This window comes from Rhinatrema bivittatum, chromosome 12 (assembly GCF_901001135.1).
Source record: "Rhinatrema bivittatum chromosome 12, aRhiBiv1.1, whole genome shotgun sequence".
Lineage (NCBI taxonomy): Eukaryota > Metazoa > Chordata > Amphibia > Gymnophiona > Rhinatrematidae > Rhinatrema > Rhinatrema bivittatum.
This window is the reverse complement of record NC_042626.1, coordinates 10,858,995-10,884,513: the sequence shown is the minus strand read 5'-3', so window position 1 is coordinate 10,884,513 and position 25,519 is coordinate 10,858,995. Positions and strand designations below refer to the sequence as shown.

The 25,519-nt window shown below is 40.1% G+C and overlaps 1 protein-coding gene across 1 annotated transcript in view; it reads left to right on the top strand.

Annotated features, from left to right (window-relative positions):
• DENND2C (DENN domain containing 2C) overlaps positions 1 to 25,519 on the top strand; it is a 132,428-nt gene that overhangs the window by 11,879 nt on the left and 95,030 nt on the right. Inside the window, 1 exon segment of the mRNA XM_029573427.1 lies at positions 22,582 to 22,795. The gene's annotated coding sequence lies outside the window, so the exon portion shown is untranslated.

The following is a 25,519-nucleotide window of genomic DNA, read 5'->3' as shown; positions in this document are numbered from 1 at the left end:
GTTTCTCTTAAGTTTGTTATTTTATTTTTTCATAATTCTATGTTACGAGACTGAAGAGGGACCCCGCGTGAACACATAGGGGGTAATTTTCAAAAGGAGTTACGCGCATAAATGTAGCTACTATTGTAGCAATTTTCAAACGCTATTTACTCACGTAAAGTGCATTTATGTGAGTAAATCCTATGGACACTTCAATGGCATATATTGTAGCAATTTTCAAAAACCCACTTACTCGAGTAAAGTGCATTTACTCGAATAAAGCCCAGTTTTACTCAAGTAAATGCTTTTAAAAATCAGGCCCATAGAGAGGGGCATACTGGGCATGCTCAGTGTGACACTCAAAGTTTTTAGAAACTTTGACACAAGTTTTTCGTGCCGGGCTCCATCTGATGATGTCACCCATGAGTGAGGACTACCATCTTGCTGTCTTAGGAGAACAGCTGGGATTTTGGCAGTATTTGTTTGTACACATAGTACAGTGCACAGCAGTCTGTGTACATATAAAGGAACTCAGCTAAAACACTAGTATTTTTTATGTTGCTACTTCTGAGAAAGTGCCATAAAACCTCAATGCTTACAGACTAATCCTTCAAGTTGATGTCTCAATCTAAAGATGTTTAACTCAGATTGTGAAGATATTTAATATGAAGAAACAAAACCATTAGTAGACAGTAAGGTTACAAAAATAACCTTTGGTAACATAGCAAGTTACATTAGAAATTAAAAATTTAATGTCAAAAGTAGTCAAAACATGTAGGACTGGTTTGGTGGCTCAATGGTGAATCTGGGTTCAGTTCCTAGCACAGGTCTTCTGTTCCTGTTAGGTTCCCTATCACACTGGTACTTACAGGTGGGGATTTGGGGTTAAGGCAGGGAGGGGAGTGTTGAAGCTGGAACTGTAACTAGGAACAGGAGCCGGAGTCTGCAGCTTGGTGCAAAGATTGGAGAGGCAGCCCCAAGTAGGAGCTGGAACTGAGAGCTTGGTGTGGGATTTGGAAGATTGGCATTGGGAACTGGAGCTGGATTCACTGGTGCAGGAAAGGGGAGCAAGAGTTTAACACAGGAAAAGGAACTTGGGCTTAACACAGGAACTGAAAGTGCAGTTAGAAGCAAAGGCTAGAATCTTCAAGCAAATAGCAGAGCTGCACCATGGAAGGAGAAAGCTTTCCTTACTAGGGGGTAGCCTTTTGGTTTCCTTGAACAACTTTCTGTTCCCAGCAATCCCTTTTAGCTTGGTTTTGGCTAATCCGGTACCCTGGGGGACATGGAAAATTTCCCCCTTCTTGGTATGTTATGACTGCTGGCCCTGCTTACTTTCAGTCCCCTGGTTAGTTCTGTTGCTTAACACTGCAGTTCTTTATCTCCTGGTTGTCGCTAGTTCAAACCCTGCTGACATATTTGTCTGATAATTTTCCAGGTCGGTTGGGATTGGGGATGCTGGGGTCAAGGAGTGAAACCTAGTAGCTCTGATTGCATGGCCAAGAAATATTTCTGTAATGACTGGACTAAAGCAAGTAGGGAAGGGATATAAAATAGGGAAAAATCCCCAGGTAGTTATGAAATGACCCCAGATCCCAACATTTGAGTTTGATTTGAGTTGGAAGCCCAAAGGAACAGGAGGAAACTACAAGGTCTACAAATATCTGAGAAGACAAAGAGCACTAAAGACCAGAGGGTCTTGTACGTTTTGCTTTCACAAACCGTTCTGATGCAAAACATAGTTAAAGAAACAAATATGTTTGTTAAAAAAGATCAGTATGCTCTCAATTTTGAAAACAGTGTAAACAGAAATGTGATAATATGATCTTTTTATATCTTTAAGGAAAGCATATTGGCATGCATAAAGAAATGGTTAAGCAAGACCTTAGCTATCAATTGTAACTGTTTGAAATAAACATCTTTTTATCCTTTATTTATCATTTTCCAAATTACAAATTGACAAATATTTATGCAAAATCCTTTAACAATTGTACATCACTTGTACCTCACAACAACTGATAACTTCCTAATATAAACATTTTTTAATTGTCTTTCTGACCATGGAAACTGCCATGGTTCAAGCTGACTTGATATTCATAATGGCCTACTACTGATGATGCCATATTAATTATTGTCCTGTCTTAAATAACTTCTTTTGAATTTTTAATCAGGTCTTAGAATGGCATTATTTTTTTTTTTAAGAACATAGATGTTCATTTACTAGAAAGCTTCATTTACCTTTCAGCTTGTCCTGAAACTTCCCACAGACATTGTAGAACAATCCCGATACCTCTGTAATAACCCTATTCACCTCCCTATGTATTTCATTGTGTTGTGGTGAAATCTACAGCCTTTTGCACTGATACACAATTTTTGTTTTCTTTTATGCTCTGCTGTTCCCTTGATGTTCTAGTTCCAAAGAGAAACTGAGAATTGACTAGACAAGATTAACTTGTGAGCTTGCCTGGGCAACGACATTTGTAGTGTTTTCCCCCTTACAAATATTGAGACATAATGATGCTGGAAAAGATTATATAGGTGTGTACTTAAAAGACAAGCCTGGTCTTGGTGGGAAAACTGAAATAAGGTTTATTTAGTGGAGGATGAGAGCGGTAGAGAGTAGGTTAACTGGTCGTCACAATTATTTTTTGTTTCTGCTTCTCCATCACTTGTCAGTTATATTTGTACTCTGACGACTGAAGATAGTTTACTAAAATTTTGATTATTTCCCATGCATTTTAATAAAACAGTTCTTATTGGAGTGTTCTTATGACAGTGTATAATATTTGGAACTAGTTGCTTTTAGAGTAGGAAAGTGGCAGACAATCCCAGCCACTTTTTAAATTGTGCATGCATTTGGGGGCGGGTGGTGTATCGTGTGCACAAGGGGGGGGGTTTAAAAAAATACGCACGGCAACACATTCGGGCCTACACCAGTTCCCTCCCAGTCTGCTCGAATTAAGAAGCGGACTGGGAGGGAACTTTTCTATCCCCCTTCCTACTCTGCCTCCTGTTTCCCCTCCCCTCTCTCCTCTTCTCCTCTCCTCCCCGACCTCTAAAACCCCTTTTCCTACCCTATTTTTTTTCCGGCATGCACTTCCCTGGGACACCCGCCCCCAGTCTGGCACTTCCGCGTGTACCGGGGGATATGCACGTGGGCGGGCTGTTTTTAAAATGCGCTCGGCATGCATACAGCCCAGCCATGTGCTTGTCCCCTGGTTTTTGCGTGCTTTAGAGCCTACCTCTTTTATCCCTCAAGCCATGACCCTTTATTCCAGATCCTCCTTTCTATTGAAGATGGCCTGCCTTCTGTGCATTGATACTTTGGAGATATTCAAATATCTCTTATCATATCTCCCCTATCTCACCATTTTTCTAGGGCAGACATGTAAATCTTTAAGTCTGTCCCTGTATGTTTTACAATGAAGACCACTGAGCATTTAAATATGACCATTTAAGTAGCCATCCTCTGGACCAACTCCATCTGGTTTATATCCTTTTGAAAGTCCAGTCTCCAGGATTGTGCACAGTATTCCCAGTGTTTATTCACCAGAGAATTATACAAGTGCAGTATCACCTCCTTTTTTTCTGCTGACCATTCTTCTTCTTAATCAGCCAAGCATTTTTCTGGCTTTTGCTTTCTCTTTCTTTATCCATCTGATTGGCCTTCTTAAGATCATCAGATAACATCATCCCCAGATTCCTCTCTTGTTTCCAGCATAGAAGAGTTTCATTCCCTATACTGTACTGCTTTCTTACCACCTCATTTTCAAAAGCATTTACATGCTTAAAACTGGGTTTTACATAAATGCACTTTACCCATGTAAGTGAGCTTTTGAAAATTGCTACAGTAAATGCCATTGAGTTGAAATAGGTTTTACCTGCGTTAATCATACTTAACATTGGTAAATGGCTTTTGAAAATTGCTATGACAGTATGTTACATTTACATGCATAATTCCTTTGAAAATTCACCTGTAAGGTTTTTGCAGTTGAAATGCATGACTGAAATTTTTAGCATTAGCTGCAAGACTAGAATACTCCTCAAACTTCACTAAATCCCTTCTCATGTTTTCCACACCTCCCTGGGTGTCTACTCTGTTATAGATTTTGATATCATTTGCAAAAAGACAAACCTGATAATTCTTTCACAATATTGCTTATGAAAATGTTAAAAAAGAACTGGTTCAATGACTGATCCCTGAACATACTACTAGTAATGCTCCTGTCCTTGCAATGAACTCCATTTACTTACTACCCTTTGTCACAGAGGTGCAGCCATGGCGGGTGTCACAGGGTCCAGTGCCCCTCACTTTTGGCTCAGGCCCCTACCTGTAGCAGCACAATCATGTCCCATCTAAATCAGCTCCTTATAGGTGCAGGAGTTAGAGAGTGTGGAGGCATTGGAATCCCTGACAGTCCATAATCCCCTGCGGCATTAAGGGGGGGGCATGTAAACATTTGAGGCCATTAAAGTCTTTATCTACATTTGGCAGGTAGTTATCCCCCTCCTTTCTGCCCTTTCAAAGTTCAGGAATGTGTGGGCTGGGTGGAAACATACGGCCGAATTTTAAATCAGCCATGTACGCAAATATTGTCACTTATGCCCGTGGCTGGGCCCTGCGCGCGCTGTGCACATTTTCATGCATGCACATGTTATAAAATCGGTATGTCCATGTGTGTGCACGCACCTTTTAAAATCTACCCCATATTTATATAATTCTTTTAGCAGTCTGAAAGATTAACACTTGTATAGGATAGTTGTCTTAACCACAGAGAGCGAGAAAGGCCAAGGAGACAGTGAAGAGGCAGGAGATGTGTTGCCAGAAATTAAAAGGGTTTTGTAGCCACTGCTGAGAAGACCCACATAGGATGGGATAAAGGATTTGGTGGGGTGGGGACTGGCTACAGTGGAAATGTCGCCTTCCATTTAACCAGTTTCTTACCAAGTCAATTGCTTTAGGGTCTATACCAAAGGCACTCAGTTTATTTATAAGTTGCCTATATGGAACCATATCAAAGGCCTTATTAATATCTACTACATCTAGCGCTCTCTCCTAATCCAACTCTCTAGTTACCTAGTCAGATAAATTGATCAGATTCGTCTTACAAAACCTACCTCTGGTAAAACCATGCTTACTCAGATCTTGTAATCCTTTGGACACCAGAAACTTCAATATCTTCTGTTCTAGCAGTGATTCCATTAATTTACTCATCACAGAGGTCAGACCCACTGGCCTGTAGTTCTCAGCCTTTTCCTTATCTTCACTTTTGCGAAGAGGAACCACATCCACCTGTTTACAGTCCTCCGAAACTATTGCCAAATCTAAAGTGATATTGAAAAGGTTGGTCAACAGAGCACAGCATTTAGCATAGAGAGGTTTAAAAGGGGTTTGGACAAGTTCCTGGAGGAAAAGTCCATAAACCATTATTAGTCAGGCGGACTTGGGGAAACCCACCATTTATTCCTGGGAGTGATCAACAAGTAATTGTTGCGCCGGAGTGGACCCTTGGGCCAAGGTGGGGTTGACGCTACCCTAGGAGGGGTCCTACGGGTCCCCATCATCGGTAGGCAGGGAGGGCTGATGGACGGAGGCCGGCTGTCGCTTCACCAATACCAGCCCTCGTTCCCCGCGGGTTGAGCCTTTGGGTGCAGGGGCCGACTGGACTTAGGTGGCCTCCGGCAGTGGTCGTCGATGGGTGGATCGAGGTCAGCCCAGAGGCAGCAATTAATGTAGATATCAGTCTGTAATGGACGAGGCGGAGTCCCGGAGACCCGGGCGCCAATAGAAACACAGTCTGACAGAGGGCGCCCGAGCAAGAGCAGGCTGAAGCCTGAATGAACCATGTCCAGGACAAAGGCTGAAGAGGCGTCTCTAAGCAATCTGGGCTGGCGGCAATCTGGAAGCGGTGGCAAGCAAGGCTGAGGTCTGGACAAGGAGAGAATCAAATGGATGGTTAGACGAAGCAGAAGTCCAGTGCTGGAGAGAGGCAACAGAGTAGTCAGGCAAGGCAGAGGTCCGGGGCTGGAGACAGGCAACGGAGTAGTCAGGCAATGCAGAGGTCCGGGGCTATAGTCAGGCAATGCAGAGGTCCGGGGCTGGAGAAAGGCAACAGAGTAGTCAGGCAATGCAGAGGTCCGGGGCTGGAGAGAGGCAGCAGAGTAGTCAGGCAATGCAGAGGTCCGGGGCTGGAGAGAGGCAACGGAGTAGTCAGGCAAAGCAGAGGTCCGGGGCTGGAGAGAGGCAATGGAGTAGTCAGGCAATGCAGAGGTCAAACCAGGTCAGCAATCCAAAGGAGAGACGAAGGAACAGGAACACAGGAACGAGGAAATAGGAATGAAGGCAATCGGGATCAGGAACGAGGAACAGACGAAGCAACGAGTACTCGACTAGCGAGGGGACCTGTTGCAAAGGCAATTTGAGAGAACAGAGCCCGGGCTTATATACTGGAACTCTACCGACGTCATCATCCGGGGCCGCGGCCAGGTTCCCGCCGTGGGCCCTATTTAGAGACTAGCTGTGCGTGCACTCGTGCCTGGGGAGGGGCGCGGTGCTGGTCAGGACGGTGTCTCTTTGCAGGCCATGCTGAGAGGACGGAGCCAGCGGCCCACAGCTGCCAGAGACGAGGGACCAGATGCTGGATTACTTTGAAAGAAGTGAGGGGGCCGAGCCGCGGTTCTGCCGTGGCCAGCGCGCGTAACAGTAATTGGATCTAGTCTTCGGGATATGTAGAGTATTTCCTAATGACCTGTGTTAGTCACTGTTGGAGACAAGATACTGGGCTTAATGGATCTTCGGTCTAACCCAGCATAACACATTTTATGTTCTTAAACTGGGAGTCAAACTTAAGTCCTCTGCTTGGCTGTGCATAATACATGTCACTAAGCCACTGGGCTGGGCCATGATTTCTTTCTTTCTTTCTTTCATTTTTTTTGCTTTTCACTTGTAAAGGTTTAGGTGAACTTGATGGAGGAATAAAGAAGCAAACATATTTTTATATAAAATATAGACATGGGACTTTTAACAGGAAGAAACTGAATCACTATTAGACTTATTCTTTTATGTAGTAGTAAGCAGCTGCCGTAAAATTAGAAACATATGTAGTACCTGAATGTAAACATTCTGATAACATGTCTTGTAAACTTACAAAGAAATGCTTCCCATGAATCTTGATGCCTTGCATATGATTTGACTTCTAATGGAAAAAAAGGTTTTATGCTGAAAATGAATGTAAAAGAGCCATATTCTGACAAACCATGTAAAAACAAATATCCTTCTAAATAAATGTTATTGAATTAAGTAGAATTTTGATCTGTTGACATGTTGTGCTCTTCAGTTTAATTGAAATAAGTTTTATGTAATTTAGGCTGAAGACATCATTATCTTATCTAGAATGAGCATTTTTCCCTAATGAAAGCATATAGTCATCTTGTTAAAAAAAAGATTCATCTTTTTTTTTTTTATTCCTTTTTAATTCCTTTTTACTTCCACATTTTCTTGTTATTTATTTTGTCTTCTAACAACCCTTTTTCTGAATTAATATATTGTCATCCTTTTGCTTATTGTACTCTGTTTTCTTCATGGAGAAACTGCTAATAGTGCCAGTCTATGAATTAAACATAGGGAGGATGCTAAAAAAAACCCATCCTGGTGATCACCCTTCCTATCACAAGACCAAATGCGTCACTGAAGTGTCACACCTGATCTTTACTGCCTTCGGAATAGAAGCAGCAATAGAAGCAGCAAACTTGGGAGTTTTTGAAAAACTAGGATTCCCACACCTTTTACCACATCATTGGGCCTTCCTCCAATTATTATTTCAAAATATATTTTGGCAGTGCAGTATAACAGTACATTTTCGTGTCAAATATATCTAATTGCTAACCATATTTCCCCTCTAAAGCCTACTTGTGTTGGCTAAATAATGTGCACTTTGGTTGATAATAGTAATACTTGGAATTTGTGAAATTTAAGAGAGCTATTAGCTTTCATTAAATTTGTGTTACAACTAATTTTAAATTGTGCCAGTAAACAAAAAGAATCTCAATTCTTTCAAATATGAATCCTGCTTCTTTTAAAAGGGGTGGGAGCATTGTGCGCACGCATTCAGTCATCTATGGACAAGGGAACATGGGAATTGAAGGTATTCCTCTTCAGAAATGTCTGTTGGCTGTCTTTCAGAAACTTGAGCTAAGGATTCCCAAGTCTGCTGCTAAGTAGGATGGAGGAGATTGCTTGAGCTGCAGTTTCTAGTGAGCCCCAGTTTGTAGGCTACAGTTAAGAAGGGGGACAGAAGTAGCAACTAATGATAATCCTATGATATCTCTGTCTTGAATACTCTTTGTCCCTCCCCTATTCACGTTTTAAGGCAGAACACTGAATTGGGGCAAGGCAGAATTGAAAAGAAGGTGGGGGAATTATTGAAATCAATATTTCTCTCTATTTCTCTCCTCTCTCTCCTTCTGGGATGCTCACAACAGATAATCCAGAGCGCTGTGCTGCCTGAGGATGGAAGCAGAACCTCATCTGAGGATGATGAACCCTTCAGTGCGTCTTTTTCCAGTAGGGGATTATCCATGTTACATGGAATATTCAGCCATTTTTCAGGGCTTGAGCATCTCTCCAGCATTTCTAACTTCTGTCAGTCTTTGTGGAACAGGAAACCCAAATTTGGATCTTCTGTGCCACAGCACACAAACCTACTTATAACATTTCTGTTATAGGTACATTCTGTTTCAAAGTCTTTGCTTGGCTCATAACAGTAATTCCTTTTATGGGAACATTTTTCTTCTCATTCTTAAGATTTTCACAGTAGAGGAATCTGTTGCAGAAGTATACACACTTGGGGTGCAAGTCTCTTTTTAGTTAAAAAGATCTGGCCTGGGATTTACTGCTGGATTGAATATCCCTTTGCTAATTGAGGATTTGGAATTTTTCCCTCAGTGTTTCATTCTACACAAAAAGATCTATGGAGAATAAACAAAGTGAATCTACAAAACTTTGTTTATTCAACTACAGCATTTTCTGATCTCTTACAAAATGTGCCTGCATCACCCTTCAATTAAGAATGGTAGAAAGGTGCAATACTAAAAATCAGAATAATTTGCCCTTATCTAAATTGGGGGCCAATATACTAAAGTGCATTAACGGTAATGTAAGTATTTAGCATGTGTTAGTGCTTTTAATGTGGGTAAAGTAGTTTGCGTTAACATTAATGACTGATGTTAACATAGCTTATTATATTGGGCCCTTTGTTGCATTGCTATAAACATTTTAATTTACTGTTACTTAGTATTTTCTAGTATCAGTTGAGACTGGGGCATGAACAGGAGTAGATTAAGGTGCAGTACACCCATAGGCAATGAGGGAAGAGGAGCTATTCTCCACCTCCTCCCGCCCTATCCCTCTTTACTTCCAAGTCATGGCGCTACTTCTCTCCTCTAGCAGTGCCGGCTCCAGATCATAGCAGCACCTAAAGATTAAGAACATTTTTTAAATCTTCAGTTGCTGCTGTAAACTAGAGCCAGTTCTGCTAGAGGAGCAAAGTGGCGGCAGGCTCTAGCACCAATAAGAATTTGGTACTGGAGGCAGTTGCTTAAATCCAGGCCTGGGCATAAAACAGCTCAATTTGCTCTATATTGGCAATGAATGCAGTATATAGTTTACTTTATTTATGCTTTAAATAGCAGTTTTTAATGAAAAAATATTTAATTCAATGTCTTTCTTGCTATTCCAGCGATAGCTCACAGTGAGTTACAATAAAACATAAAACAATTTTCCAGCCTTTCAAATACAAATAAAAGAAGCACACCTTGCTTTACATCACATGAGTAGTGAACACAAAATATGTAAACGCTGGCTAACTCAGGGTGTACTTGTGTGCAGGACATATGATGGGATGGAGCAAGTCCACTGGATGAAAAGCATAAGTGTAGTAGCAAATTGATCCAAGAAAAAATGGAATCTTTGTATGTGTGATTTTTTTAAAGGACCAAAAAGACAGATGTTGCAGTACATGAGCCATCAAGTCCTCCCTGTAGGAAAGAAAAAAACAGAGCTTTTGGTATCTGAGAGCACATGAGCTGAGGTCACAAGGTGCCCTACTATATGTGGCACAAATTTGAATGAAGTTGAATGAATGGTTCAAAAGTTAATAAGTAGGGGGGACACTTACCAGGGAGAAGAAAAAGAAAGACAGATACAGACATGATTTTATGAGGCCAGTTTCCTATTTCTTGATAAGAAAGTAGACTTATGATTCAGTTAAAAGGAAAAGATGTTGTCTCTCTAGGCTTCATTGTAATGTATCATAATAAATTCATCTGATGAAATGGACTCTGTCCTCGAAAGCTCTTGCTTTAATAAACTGGTTAGTTTATAAGATTCCACTCAATTCCTGTCATTTTTGCTATACCAGACCAACACAACTATCCCTCTGAAGATAATAAATTAATTGTAATACTTAATTGAGCATATATTCCCTAAAACTAGCCTTAATTTTTAACATTGCACTGATGGCTGACAAATATGTTTGTGAATGGTAGAGTGTGTAATGTTTAAACTTATCATGCATACATGCACTTAATAAAAGCAGAGGGTGATATTAAAGCTTTTTGTAGTGTAACTAGTTGCAATGTTACGCATTTCTGAGATCAGGCAAATTTAATTTAGAAAAATGGTTATGCTTTTGTGTGTTAAGAGGGGGGTTCTTGATCAATACTTGAATAATCCATTATTCAGCATTGTGCCTTGTTCTCTTAGCAATTGTTAGATTATTAGATCAATGTTTGAAGGCAAATTACTTTTCCTCAAATAGCTGTTTCCATTTTTTGCATTTTGTTTCTCTAATATGTAAACTGAAATGTATGCAGACGGTACTCTAGATGTACTGAAGTATGCCACCCTTGCCAGAGTAGTGCCACCCTTGCCAGAGGCAAAGGTATTCTGCTCTGCAGGTCTAAATAAGTCCATTGCTTGTTTGTCATTTTATATGTTTGAGTGAGAAATCACAAAAGAATGCAAGGATACTGATTATTTGCAGGCAAAAAGCTACATTCCTTTGACATTTACTGTATGTTTTTGAAAATGCCAGAGTGTTTGAATTTAACAGTGCAAAGTGTAAGTGACCGGGTTCAGTATGTTTGTGGGAGGAGGTGTTCAAATGAATTAGCACAGTTCACATAAAGAACATGCCAAGAACACATTTCCTTTCCTCTTCATCTGACAGCTGCATGGAAAGAGACCCCCACCAGATACTTCAATCTTGCCCTCCAGCCTCTGACATCATGTTTCCCAAACAGGATGATGCACACTTCCCACTCATAACCAGTTTCTCTTAGAAAGAGGTTTCATGTAGAACAGGGCTGAGACACATACAATGAGTAGTGTTTAGGGAAACATTCTGAGATGAAAATATCTTTTTCCTTCTCTCCCTTCCACATTGTGTATCTCTAAAATGACTCAGAGCATTAACAGTGAATAAGTATCCAAAACACTTTTCATCTATGGATTGAAGGTATGACCTTTTTATTAGAGCACAAAATTATGACTTGATAGAACTCATCAGATGTGAGTTTGAATTACTGTTCTGCCATTTATTTTCTTTGTGATCTTTGGCAAGTCCCTTCATATCTCTTTTCCTCAGTTTTCCCAGTTGTTGGGTTGCACTGAGTTTATTATTGAGCAATAATAGTAGCATTGTTCATCTAGTCAACCTGCTAAAAGAGAGAGGATTTCTCCCAGCAAAGTGTCAGCATTCCATTATTCATGGCTTAACAAAAGATTTTCCTTTGAAATTTAGAGCAATTTAATGATGAATACTGTAACAAAAGACTGGAAAATAAGATTTGAGATATTTTCTTAGTCTTTCTTTAAAAAACATTAAATTAATCAGTTAGTTTAAAAATAAAATTAGCTAATATATAAGAATGTTCCAACAGAAGTAAAATATTTGTATAAACCTTGTGAATTTTTATTCTGAAAATGATATTAATAGAACCATTAAGTATGAATAAATCTATATTTTCTAATAAAGAAAATAAGAATAGGAATAAGAATAGAAGAATATTACTGAACATTTCAGGAATTTCAGAGTAAATCAGATTAAAGAACACTGTTTATAGTTATATACAAACAGAGGAATTTGTTCTGCTGTATAGTAGGGAAAGGAAGGGTAGTGCTTATCCTTTTCTTGTACTCTGAGAATTTTGCTATTCTGGGAGCTGCTCTGACATGACCTATAGGGCTGTTTCCTCTGATAGGAACGGGATTAGATACCACAATATCCTGTGTGTAGTCCCTTGAAGGTTTTGAAGGTATGTAGTACATGACTGAGAACAGTTAGATTACTTGATTAAATCTCTGAAATGCAGGAGATGTGCACACATTTTTATGGTGAACTTTTTAGTTCTTATAATGCACTGATACTTCTGGGTGTCCAAGTCTGTAGATTATCTGCAAAATAGATATAGCATAGGTAATGAATCTAATGGCAACAGACTAAACTAGATACCAAAATACTTTCTAGGATTTTATAAAAGAAAGCTATGAACTGAGACCTGATATGTATCAGATCAACCTGCTTCAATGCACTTTGTAGGGGTGTGCATGTAAAAAAAATTTCAGTTTGGTTTCCTGTTTCATTCGGTTCATTCAGATCAGAAAGTCATTTGTTTCATTTGGGTTACTCATTTCATGTGTTTCCATTAAAGTTAATGGGGATGTAATGGATTCTGTTTTTAACTCTAACTGTACAGTATTTGAACGAATGTGTGCAGAAGCTGAAACGTTTATCAGAATCGTCAGACCTGGAACAGGTAGAATTCTGTTGAGCTGTAAGGGATGTAGAGGAATGTGAAAAGCATCTGATCTATTCTGAGTATAAAACTTTTGACACTGTGGCCAGGACTTTGGCTGCTTCCATTGATGCTCAAAGGCATGTGAGGTTGAGAGTGAATGGCCTTCTTGAAGATGTGAGCATTGGATGTTCCCTGTGTTGGGGACAACCTGTTTTTTCACCTGCTGTCAGGCAAGAGAATATTTAGTCAGATGGAAAATCAGGTGGCCATGTTCTTTGTGAACAAGCAGGGAAGCATGGTATCATATGCCTTCTGCAAGGAAGCCCTATGAAGATGGTCATGGGACAATCATCACAACACCCATCTCCAGGTGACCTATCTTCCAAAACTCCAAAACATGTTGGAAGATTGCCTAAAAGAGCTGCAACCTCACGAGTGGTTCTGGAGGTCAAAAGGTCATAGGTGAGTTTGTTCAGTATTTGGAGAATGCCGGTGATCGACCTGTTCACCTCAGAGGACAACAAAAAGGTTGAGTGGTTCTGCTCCATGTAGTTCAGCTCCCATTGCTTCTAAACTGGAGCACTGATTTACTTTCTGCATATCCAGCAATTCCTCTCATTGCCAGAACTGGCCAGAAGGTTATTCAGGACAATGCAAGATTGATTCTCATAGCACTGCCATGGCCATGTGGTGTCCATATCTATCTATCAGCTCATCCTCCAGGTTCATTGGGGAGCATGCTGACTCACTTTACCCAAGATGCCATCCGAGCCCGCCATCACTGGTTTCCATGGCATGGATGTTAAACGTGCAGTAGTCTCCTTATTACTTCTTAAGGAGGTGGAGGATGTGCTTATTTCAGCTAGGAAGCTCTACCAGCTTCAGGTGGAAGAGGTTCTTGACCTAGTGTGGGACCAACCAGCTGGATCCTTTCTCCTGTAGTCCGAGGAACTTGCTTCAATATCCGTTCCTCCTCTTTCCTCAGTGCTAAGCAACTTTTCAGCTAAAGTTCATCAGAGTGGCATATCACCAGTAAGTGGAAAGAGCTCCGTTCTCCCTTCGCCCATTCATGATAGGTTTGTGGCATTCCAGACCTCCAGTCAGTAAATCCCCAGTGTTTTGGGACCTCAATGTAGTCCTTGCACAACTCATGAAATCTCCCTTCGAATCTTTTGTGTCAGTGAACAAAGTTTTTCATCTGGAAAGTGTTGTTCCTTGTAGACTGTCAGTTTGGCTCAAAGAAGAAGTGAATTGCAGGTGTTGGTTTTCTACATAGCATAGTTTTTTCATAAACTGGTGATTTCTGTATGCTCACCCTAATTTAATTTTAAAAGTAGTATTTGCATTCCACATTAAGCAAACTGTTGTGCTGCCTACTTTCTTTCTGAGACTGCATACACACTCACAAAGGAGAAAGGGCTCTTCACTACTTGGACTGCAAGAGAGTCATCAAGCTTCTCAGCTGTCCATATCCTTTGGTCCCAATAGACTGGGACAGGCAGTTGCCAAAAAAAACTTGACTTGACTAGCAGACCTTTATTGTGTACTGTTATGCATTGGCTTGCAGATTGCAGACACTGTCAAGGATCATCAAGTGAGAGCCATGGCGACTTCAGTAACTCATCTAAGGGCCACTTCCATTGAAGACATTTATAAAGCTGTTACTTGGTCATCTGTTCGCACCTTCACGTCCCACTACTGTCTTGATAACATATCTTGAAGGGACAGTAACTTTGGGCAAACAGTTTAGTGCAGCCTGTTCACCCAGAAAAGGGGGGTCTAGTATTTGTGCTTCAATAATTGCTCCACATTGCAATTATCTGCTTGGAACTTCTCACACATAATGGCTAATTCATATTTGATTGTCGATTGAGAAAGCAAGTTTGCATACCTGTAGACAAGATTCTCCATAAACAGGATGAATTAGTCATACTTAATACCTGTCTGCATCCCTGGAGAGTCGACTGCTTTATGAACGAGTAAACTCTGGAAGAGAATGAGGGGCTCATGTAGTATTGTGCAAGCAGGAATTCCCATGCAGGCACAGTAAAGTCATTACTGAGCTCTGAGAGGTGGGTTCATGTTAGTGCCATCAGATGACATCATTCTGCTGTCTACAGAGAAATCTGTTTACAAGTAAGAAAACTTGCTTTCCTTTCACATAATCTTCACCAGTTTCCACTATCAATAGTACCAATAAAATGTGTTTCACATTTCATTTAAACAAAAAACTAAGAGACAGATTCAAATAGTTACGCACCCGGTTAAACTTACTTGAGAAGAAGCTTTTCCTGTTTCTGTCAGATGCTTTTGTTCAGTGTTACAGGACTTAGAATTCCAGAGTAAAGGAAATGAAATCACTTGGAGTTGCACCATGAGGCAGGGTGTATGCTTTGATTGCTGTCTTCAATTACTTTGCACTTATGTAGTACTAAACATAAGAAAGACCACACTTCATGCAATATATTTTTATATATTGACCTTTTCTCCTTCCTCTTTCCCTTAATTATTCAGTCTTGCTGTTGTATCAGGTCATTTTGAAGCCACTATTCTCCACCCCTTCCCCTTTCTTTTGTATTTAGCAGGCCTAATAGAAGGCTCAGCTACTTAACATAGTAACCTAGTAATGACGGCATACAAAGACCAAATGGTCCATCCAGTCTGCTCAGCAAGATGCTTGGTAGTAACTGCCACTTTGTGTAGGTCACTCCCATGACATCTGTTAAGTTTATGTTTAAATATACTTTTATTAATTTTCACACAATACAAACACCAAACGATTGGTCTAAACTTATCAACTAGAAGCACTGGTGGTTCCTTCCAGGGTCCCCAACTGTCACAAATCGAATCCCCCAACAGCTCACCCCGCCCTTCCCCCCACTCCCTTGCAAGGCTGCTAACCTCAATACAATTGGTAAGAAAATAGGATAGGCTTAAATAACTTCCTTTTAAGTTGTTCAAAATGTCACTACGAGTTCTCTGTGGTAAGGACTGTATATAAGAGTTCCAAATTCGCAAAAAGGTTTTCCTCCTCTTCAGAAGGTCAGATTGTTCAGCATACTTTTCAAACATGCACATGTCATGTATCAAGTTCCTTCATCGAGTGAGCGTAGGTGGGTCTCCCCTCATCCAGCATTGTAAAATGACTTTCTTGGCAAGCAATAACATTTTTCGCAACCACAATTTCAGGTATCTATGACCCATAACAAAACCCGACACATTGCCAAAAAGTAATACCTTAGGACACATGGGTAACCGTATTTTTGTGACCCTATGAAAATATTCCCAAAATGCAACAATACAGGGGCAATCCCAAAATTGATGTCCCGGGGTTCCTGGGTGGGACACGCAATTAATACATACTTCAGTTAGTAAGATGCATCTTGCAAGCCAATTTTTGAGAAATAGACTATCTTAGTAAAAATTTGTATTCTGTTTCCCGGAATACAACGTTACATATAATCGAGCGCACTCTCCTGAACCATTGTGCACATTGGTCTTCAGATAGATGGAATTCAAATTCCCGTGCCCAACTTTGTATCAATTTCCCATAACCCATAGGTGTCTTATAGCCCATTAATTTACAGTACAGGAAAGAGATTGTAAGTCTGACTGGATCTTCTACATCAAATTATTCAGACAGAAACTCCCTGTTTGCATGGTTGCAGTCCTTGATCCCCAAAGAACATATATATAGTGTCAAGCTTGGAGGTAAGAAAATATTGCTTGCGATCCAACTTAAATTCCATAAGTAATTCTCTTCCAAGAACTTATCCAAACCTTTTTTAAACCCAGCTACACTAACTGCACTAACCTCATCCTCTGGCAACAAATTCCAGAGCTTAATTGTGCGTTGAGTGAAAAAGAATTTTCTACGATTAGTCTTAAATGTGCTACTTGCTAACTTCATGGAATGCCCCCTAGTCCTTCTATTATTCGAAAGTGTAAATAACCGAGTCACATCTACTCGTTCAAGACCTCTCATGATCTTAAAGACCTCTATCATATCCCCCCTCAGTCGTCTCTTCTCCAAGCTGAACAGCCCTAACCTCTTCAGCCTTTTCTCATAGGGGAGCTGTTCCATCCTCTTTATCATTTTGGTTGCCCTTCTCTGTACTTTCTCCATCGTAACTATATCTTTTTTGAGATGCGGCAACCAGAATTGTACACAGTATTCAAGGTGTGGTCTGACCATGGAGCGATATAGAGGCATTATGACATTTTCCGTTTTATTAACTATTCCCTTCCTAATAATTCCTAACATTCTGTTTGCTTTTTTGACTGCTGCAGCACACTGCTTCTTATTCGTATCAATTCAACTGCAAGCCAAGCACAGAATTAAAAGTTATTGACATACCTGTCCCATATGATTAGTTAATGTGGGTGGGTTAATGTGGGTGGGCAGACTAGATAGGTTATATGGTCTTTTTCTGCCATCATGTTTCTCTGTTTGATGTCATTGCCAGAGAACCAGTAAACTTAAGTCCTCAAGTCCTATTCACATTGGTGAAACAAAAAAAGCAAGAGTTGTTAAAGTACACCACTCTACCTTGTTCTTCATGCCATCAGGGTATACAGTTCATGATGTAAAAATCCAAATTGGTTGACAATAATTCAGCCATTTGTGATCATCACCACATGCCAATTATACAAACTCAATAATGGTCCAATGAAGATGTTGTGGTATTAATTGTCAAGAAAAACTCTCCCTGTTGATCATTCTTACTAAACTATTACAGTCTGAATAGACAAATATACAAAACATTTTCTACACTATTTGTATTCTGCATGGCCTATAGTACTAAAATATTCATAAAAATATACTAAAAATTCAGGCATTATCTGAGAAAAACAGTTTATATAAATATAAGACAATTGTGAATGAATGATCACTGCATCCAATGATGATTAATTACTTGTAGTAGTAATTTCCTGCCATATTAAACCCATAAAACTTGTAAAGGCAAAAAGAGGATCGTGTCAAGTTAAGGGACAATGATGCTGAAAATGCTTATAATGGAGAAATAAGATTTGTACTTATTGGCCTTTTCTGTCGTAATGTACAAAACATTAAGATGTATTGCACTCAAAAGAAAAGAATAAGAACAGGTGGTAGCAAATCGGCATTGCATGATAAGTTCCCATGAGCTGCATGAAACAGTGACAATATCTTTGAAGATGATTATTATTAAATAGAAGCATCAACATTACTTCGGTAATTTGAAAAGTGAATTAATATATTTCTTTAATGTAATTAAGTGTGTTTTAGAGCATTAGCTTGAGTCAATCACTTGCCCACTTTCCTTTTTCAATTATGATTACACAAAACAATTAAGAAAATACTGCTGAGTTGGATGTCACAATTAATATATTTAGAGGGGAATTCTCAAAGCTACTTCTGCATGCAAAACAGCATTTTATACACAGAAGTGGCCTTTTATAAAATTGCCTATTCGATATGTGGGTAAAGTTACATGTGTATGTCATTTCACGATTGTTTACCTGGACTGAGTGGAGGCATTTGTAGAGGAGAAGTTGAAGGATTTGAATTTATGTGCATGCGTTATCAAATCCAAACATAATGGGCCAGATTTTTAAACCTACGCGAGGGCGTAGATTTTATAACATGCGCGCACAGGCGTGCGCATGTTAATAAAATCCAGGGTCAGCACGCGCAAGAGGGTGCACATTTGTGCACCTTGCACGCGCCGAGCCACGCAGCCTTCCTCTGTTCCCTCTGAGGCTGCTCCGAAATCAGAGCGGCTTCAAAGGGAACTTTCCTTCCGCCCCCCACCCCCCACCTTCCCCTTCCTTCCCCTACCTAACCCGCCCCCAGCCCTACCTAAACTCCCCCCCCTTACCATTATCTGCTAAGTTGCGCCTGCCTCTGGGCAGGCGTAGGTTACGCACACCAGCCAATGGCCGGCCCGTGATCCCAGGCACAGCTGTGCCTGGAGGCTCCGTCCCTGCCCCCTCCATGGACCTTTCCGCCCATTCCCCGCCCCCTTTTTCAAGCCCCGGGACATACGCGCGTCCTGGGGCTTATGCGCGTTGCCGAGCCTATGCAAAATAGGCTCCGCGCGCAGGAGAGATTTAAAAGGGTTACGCGCGTAATACTTTTATAATCCGCCCCAATGTGTGTAAAGTTTCAGGGAAATTTATGTGGTTATCAAATAGATGTGCAGGGGTAGTTTTGGTGAGATAATTTTCAAAACAGACATAGGCATGTAAGTCTGCTTTGCAAATTGGTATAATTTATGTGCGTATTACAGCATAAATTATGCAGAATGTTTGAAAGTGGCCTGTCCTGTGCTAAGGTATATAATATAAAAACCCTAAATAAATAAATAAATAAATAAATAAATAAATAAATAAGGAAAAACAGTACAGACAAATATTTTAAAAGGACAGCCCACAATAGAGGGGTAAAAACATAGTTTAAGGTCTCTGTAACACAGGCAGTCAAAGATACATAATGTAAATGGTTGTTAGTGAAATTTGAGAGAGGCTTTAAGAGTTTAGTGTGCTTGTCAGATCTTGATCTCCTTCTCCCCCAAGGAGACAGCAAGAGATTACAAGAAAGGAAGAGACATGTACTGTCCTGTAGTCTGAAGGCAGTGACACAGATACTGCAAGAACAATGTCAGGGACAGGATATCTGCTGGAAGAATTTATGGTTCTTGAAGATCTTGGAAATATTGGTGAACATTGAATTCAGTACAGTGACATTCTTGAGCAACTGAAAAATACATTTTGGTCTTAGCAGAGAAACTAGATTGATGTACCTCTAAGTTTAGAGTATTTGAAGATTCTGAAGATAAATTTATGCTTTTCTATTGATAGTATACAAATTTAACTTCTTTTTTAGAACCTCTGCGGAGGTGAGTTACTGCTTTTTGTTTACATATTGCAGAACATAGTAAAATAAGGATGCCAAGACTCAATATAACAAAGCGCCAAAGCTGGGAGATACGCACAGAAGTCGGGCTGCCTAATGCTGCATGGATTTTAAAAGGCGCTCGCGTACGTGCACAACATTTTTTTTTTTCTGAAAAGAAGGGAGTGGGTGTTCCAGGATTTCTGAATGAAACCAGTGTAAAAATACTTATAGTACAAGCACGTGCTGGGGTCACCTACCGCATAACTTTTCTTCTGCTAAGGATGGCGTGTAAGTCCTAAAACAAAAAAAAACTAGGCCAGTCAGCTGGGTTTTAAGGGTAGGGGCTAACAAGGTAAAAGGGAGGCTAATTAGGGGGTTTCGGAAATCCTATCCTTTATCTGGGTGAACTGGGAACAAACTGGGGAAACTGGTAATTGCGACAGTGCTCGTATCTACTAAAAGCCCCGCACTTACACGACAGAGGCAGCATTTGTGCACACGTGCATTCATATAAAATTGTGAGCACATCTACGTGTGTACAGCCTATTTTATACCATGCGCGCATATATGTGCACATGTTATGAAATGGCTGCGTCCTTTGGCACAAGCCAGCATATGCACGTACATGTGTGTCCACACGCTAGTATCAGTTACCATCTAGGAATATAAAAAGTGTTCTTAGCTTAAAAAAACAGTATCTTAAATTTTCACTTGTATGGAATGAAAAGCCTTACTTTTGACTACAAAAGAGTAACTGCGAGGCTCATTTTTGTACAGAACACTGCTTTAGAAAAATCATAGGGGCCTATGCACTAATGCTTAGTGCACATGCTTAGACCATTTAGGAGCTAATTTTGTAACTGCCTACAATACTGCAAAGTCAATTATCCATGGATTTTGAACCAGTTTTCAAAGTGAAAGTATGCCAACCATTCTCCAGCTGCACCTCTAAGAACACCTCTAGCACTACGTAGGTAAGTTTACCTGGACACAGGGAGTCAATTTTCTAAAACACCTTTTCTGTGAGTAAAGCATTGCTCTACCCACAGAAACAGCTGTGAAAATTACCCTCTCAGGGAATAATTTTTTAACAGCCTGCATAAATTAGATGGCAAAAATGCTCATAACTTACACGCACAAGTTTGCTTTGAAAATTATCCCACCAAAACTACCTGCACACAATTACACCTGCTATTATGTGCACAGTAATTTTATGAACATATTAGAAAATGCAAAAGTTTACACATAAGAACAAACCACTCATCAGCTCTACCCTTGGGAATGCCTCCACTTAGTCCAGATATATGTATACATTTATCTGCATATTAGATGGACAATTTTATAACAGGGTGAAGGAAGGTATGAGTAAACAAAATTGACTGTCCACAAAAAGGGATGAAAGCAACTCATTTTATTCCAGTACTCGAATGACTGTAAATGGTGCTGACAAAATAATCGTCTTTTGCCATGGGAAAAATGTATATCCCAACCCCAACAACAGCTGTGTTTCACAGTAAAGCTTTATCAAGTGCAAGCAAACATACAGGCAAAGTTCATATCAGTTGACGTGGTGTTCTCTGCTTTGAGGTACCTGCTTTGAGAACACCACTTGAAATGATATGAACTTTACCTGTATGTTTGCTTGCACTTGATAAAGCTTTATTTTAGTGACACATACAAATAATGAAGTCACAAAAATTTCAAGAAAAAATCATAGTTTATTTTCAAGCTCAGATAAATTATGTCATCTACAACTTGTTTTTACTTTCTGGATGGAGGCTGGTGGTACAGCCATATTAATATTTTTTTAAACTACAATATAATTTGACAGGAGCAGCGGCTGTCAGCGAGTTTGACAGCCGACGCTCAATTTTGCCGGTGTCGGTTCTCAAACCTGCTGACAGCCACGGGTTCGGAAACCAGACGCCGGCAAAATTGAGCATCCAGTTTTTGAGCCGCGGGCCGATTTAAAAAATTTTTTTAAATTATTTTTAACTTTTGGGACCTCCGACTTAATATCGCCATGATATTAAGTCGGAGGGTGTACAGAAAAGCAGTTTTTACTGCTTTTCTGTGCACTTTCCCGGTGCCAGCAGAAATTAACGGCTACCTTTGGGTAGGTGCTAATTTCTGAAAGTAAAATGTGCGGCTTGGCTGCACATTTTACTTACTGAATCACACGGGAATAACTAATAGGGCCATCAACATGCATTTGCATGTTGCGGGCGCTATTAGTTTCGGGGGGTTGGAAGCGCGTCGAAACGCTCCACTGTATCGGCCTGTATGTGCAGCTATACCGGAAGATATGCGTGCGGCTGGACTGCATGCGTGCGTACCACAGGCATTTTCAAAGACCTGCAGCCACGTGCATTATCTCCTGGTACGCGCGGGAGAACTGGAGGTGTCTGGGTGGGGCGGGGTCAGGCCATGGGCATGCTGGAACAGCACGCGCCGGCAGCCGGCCACCCCACGCAACTTACTACTGCTCAGGAGAGCAGGTAAGTTTTGAAAAAAAAAAAGTAGTTAAAGGGGTTTTAGAGGTTGCTTTGGAGAGGGGAAAAGGGAAGCAGGGTAGGTAGGGGGATAAGGAAGTTCCCTCCCAGTCCATTCCTTTACAAAATTCTGCCCCGCACCAGTTTAAAAATTCACCTTATAGTGAGAAATATATTAATAGCAAAAAAAAAAGAATTTCACAGGCACAACGTGGGTCAAAATTTAAAATAATATAGTAAAGTAGTTATGTATTCCGGCATTGTGACATAGGCAATGTAGTCTACACCCAAACCAGGTGATAAACATGTTTCTGCAGCTTCAACTTCTCAGCCTCTGATTAATGCAGTGGTGTAATTTTATTGTTCTCTGTGGCTGTTTGTAGTTAGTTGAAATAATTAATTTGTCACAGGAGATTCTTTTACCTTTTGTAGATGTATTTTAAACAACAGCAAAATATAATGAAGATGAGTCGGCCCTGATACCCCTTTATGCAAAGCTGAATGACTATCTGGAGTGGAGAATGATTGCTGGCTCATTTGACAAATACTTAAAAACTGAAGATGCCTGCCCTGTGGAGTCGATTGCAAGTCAAAAACTGTGGATTCCAGAACATGCAGGAATATTTAAACACTGAGGGAATCTACAGTAAGTAACTTTTTTCCCTTTTCTTTCAGAATGGCTTTTCTGGAGCTTTTCTATTATGAAGTTAGAAAGATAATTTTATTAAGCTTTTATTTGCTTACTTTTTTAAAGATGGTTTTGATATTAGTTTTGTGCTTAGCTTGGTGAACTTTATGGTTTGACTTGATTAAAGGTCAGTATATAACTGTTGTCAATGTTGTGATTTTAAAAGCAATCATGTACTATATTATCTATGTGTCAAGCACATATTCTGTATTAATATATATTAAATGCAGTTAAAAGGCAGAAGGTGGTTGTACTGTAATTTTGCTTACAATAACCTTTAATTCATTAGCACAGTCCATATAAAATTATTATTGATTTAAGAAGATGGTACCAAATTTTGATAGGTACTATTCTCAGCAATAAAACATTATTAAGCATGATCTGAAAATTCAACTTCATTTTCACAGTAGGAACAATACATTAAGCTGTGGGTTTTGAGATTGTGAAATATTTTAGACTGAGTGCTTTTCCATCTGTCTGCACTTTAGAAGTGAAAAATGCTCACATTATCCATTAAGTTAGTGAATGGGAAGAGATCCTCTAACTTGTTTTCATTGTAAGAATGTTTGAATAACCCAATGCTCATGTATAATCACAAAAGAAATTTCCTTGTATCACTATAAAGACTTTTCCATATTGTGTAATGTATATGATTTTGCTTTTAACTGAGGGAAAGATTCCAGTCACTGTTTTGGGTACATGTAGTTTTTGTTTTGGTTGCATCTTTGTCATTCGGATGTTTTCAAAATATTGTACTTCCTGACTTGGTGCTGCCCTGCAAATCTTGCATTTGGAACTTGTAAATTCAGTATTATTTCCTATCTGTTTTAAGATTTCTTGTGGTATCGTTTGAATATTGAAAGGTACAATGTCATGACTTGTGTGGAAAATTAAGTTCTTTAAATAAATCATTCTAAATGGTAAAGTTACTTATTTGGGTAGTTTGTGACCAGATGATCTGATTATCCAGTTGGATTTATTTTAGCCTGTAAGGTTGGACAAAATTACTGATCATTATTTTTATTTGAATGAGTTCTACAGTTTTAGGTTAGTTTGTATTAATTAGCCAGTTTTATTGAAATAATATCAATGGGTCTGATTTTCAAAAGCATTTAAAGGCTTAAAACTGGGTTTTACATGTGTAAATGCCTTTAGCCTATGTAAATGGGCTTTTGAAAATTGCTACAATATTGAATTGTTAATAAGGTTTTACCCACGTTAAGTGCACTTGAAAATTGCTACGATAGTATATTAAATGTACTTGCGTAACTCCTTTGAAAATTCACCTGTCTAAGCAGAATAATAATAGAATGTCCTAATGATGATTAAAAAAAATTAATACTGCAGAGCAGTAAATTATTCTGGGGTCAATATTCAACTTTATACCTATTAAAGGTACAGTTTTGCAATATTCTTGCCCAGTATAAAACCTACTTTGTGGCTATTAGGAAATGCTCAATCAGGTCTATATGCTAAAAAAAAATTTATAATGCAGCCCAATTCTGATGCTAAGTATTCTAAGAGGCCTTTAACACATAAAGTAAACCTCAATCCCGAATGTAAATACTGCATGAAAGTAGGACTTATCTGGCTATTTAGCAGCCGCTGAATATCCACTCGAGTTCAGTGGCCACTAGATAGCCGGGTAAGTCACTTATCTGGCTATCTGGTTAGCTAGATAAAAGGCGAGCAGATGGATTAGGGTGGCACTAATTAACCAGATAACCTATCTGACTAAGGGGGTCATTTACCAGACGGATCGCACGCGATAAGGGACGTTTCGCACGTGAAAAGTCCCTTATCGCGTGCGATACCAAGATGGGGGGCAGAGTCGGCCCCGGAAGAGGAGGAGTCAGGACGTCACCGGGGCCGACTCCGCGAAGATGCCGCGGACGACGAAAAGGTAAGGGCCTTTTCGTGTCCTATTTCGCGCCCAATAGCTACACCTTCTATGGTGGCACTATTGGGTGCGAAACCGGCAGCGATCGCACCGCGGTGGTGCGATCGCTGCCGGCTAGCGCAGGACCACACCCCGCACCTCATTACCTAAAGTATCGCAGGCCTGCGATACTTTAGAAAATGAGACCCTAAGTCGTGATATTGGTTCTTAGCTGCATAACACTATTGAGCATGTCTAGACTTAGCCTCATAACACTTATCCGGCTAAGTTATGTTTGTATGTAGATATTCAGCAGTATAGCCATGCCACTGACTGTCCTTGTAACTTAGCTCGATAAGTCTTATCCAGCTGAGGGGGTCATTTTTTAAAGCTAGCGCACCCGAAAAGGGACATTTTCGCGTACGATAGCTAAAAAGGGGCGGAGTTGGGGCAGCGTCTGGCCCGGAAGAGGAGGAGTCGGGGCGGATGGGCAGCGAAAAGGTAAGGAGCCTTTTCGCTGCCCATTTCGCGCCCAATAGCACCACCTTTTATGATGGCGCTATTGGGTGTGATCGCTGCCGGCTTTCACAGACCCGCCCCCTGCATTGTGCGATTTACGCCGCCGCAGTGTTTTAGAAAATATAGGCCTGAGTTACTTAGCTGGGTGGCCTCTCAACATCTACCCCGTAGTAATTTTCACTGGTGACTTAAAGTAATTACAATTTTGCTTATTTAAAGCAGGGTTAGGTTCAGAAAGTAAAATTGTGCTTATAGCAATTTTTTAATGTCAAATAGCAAGCTCT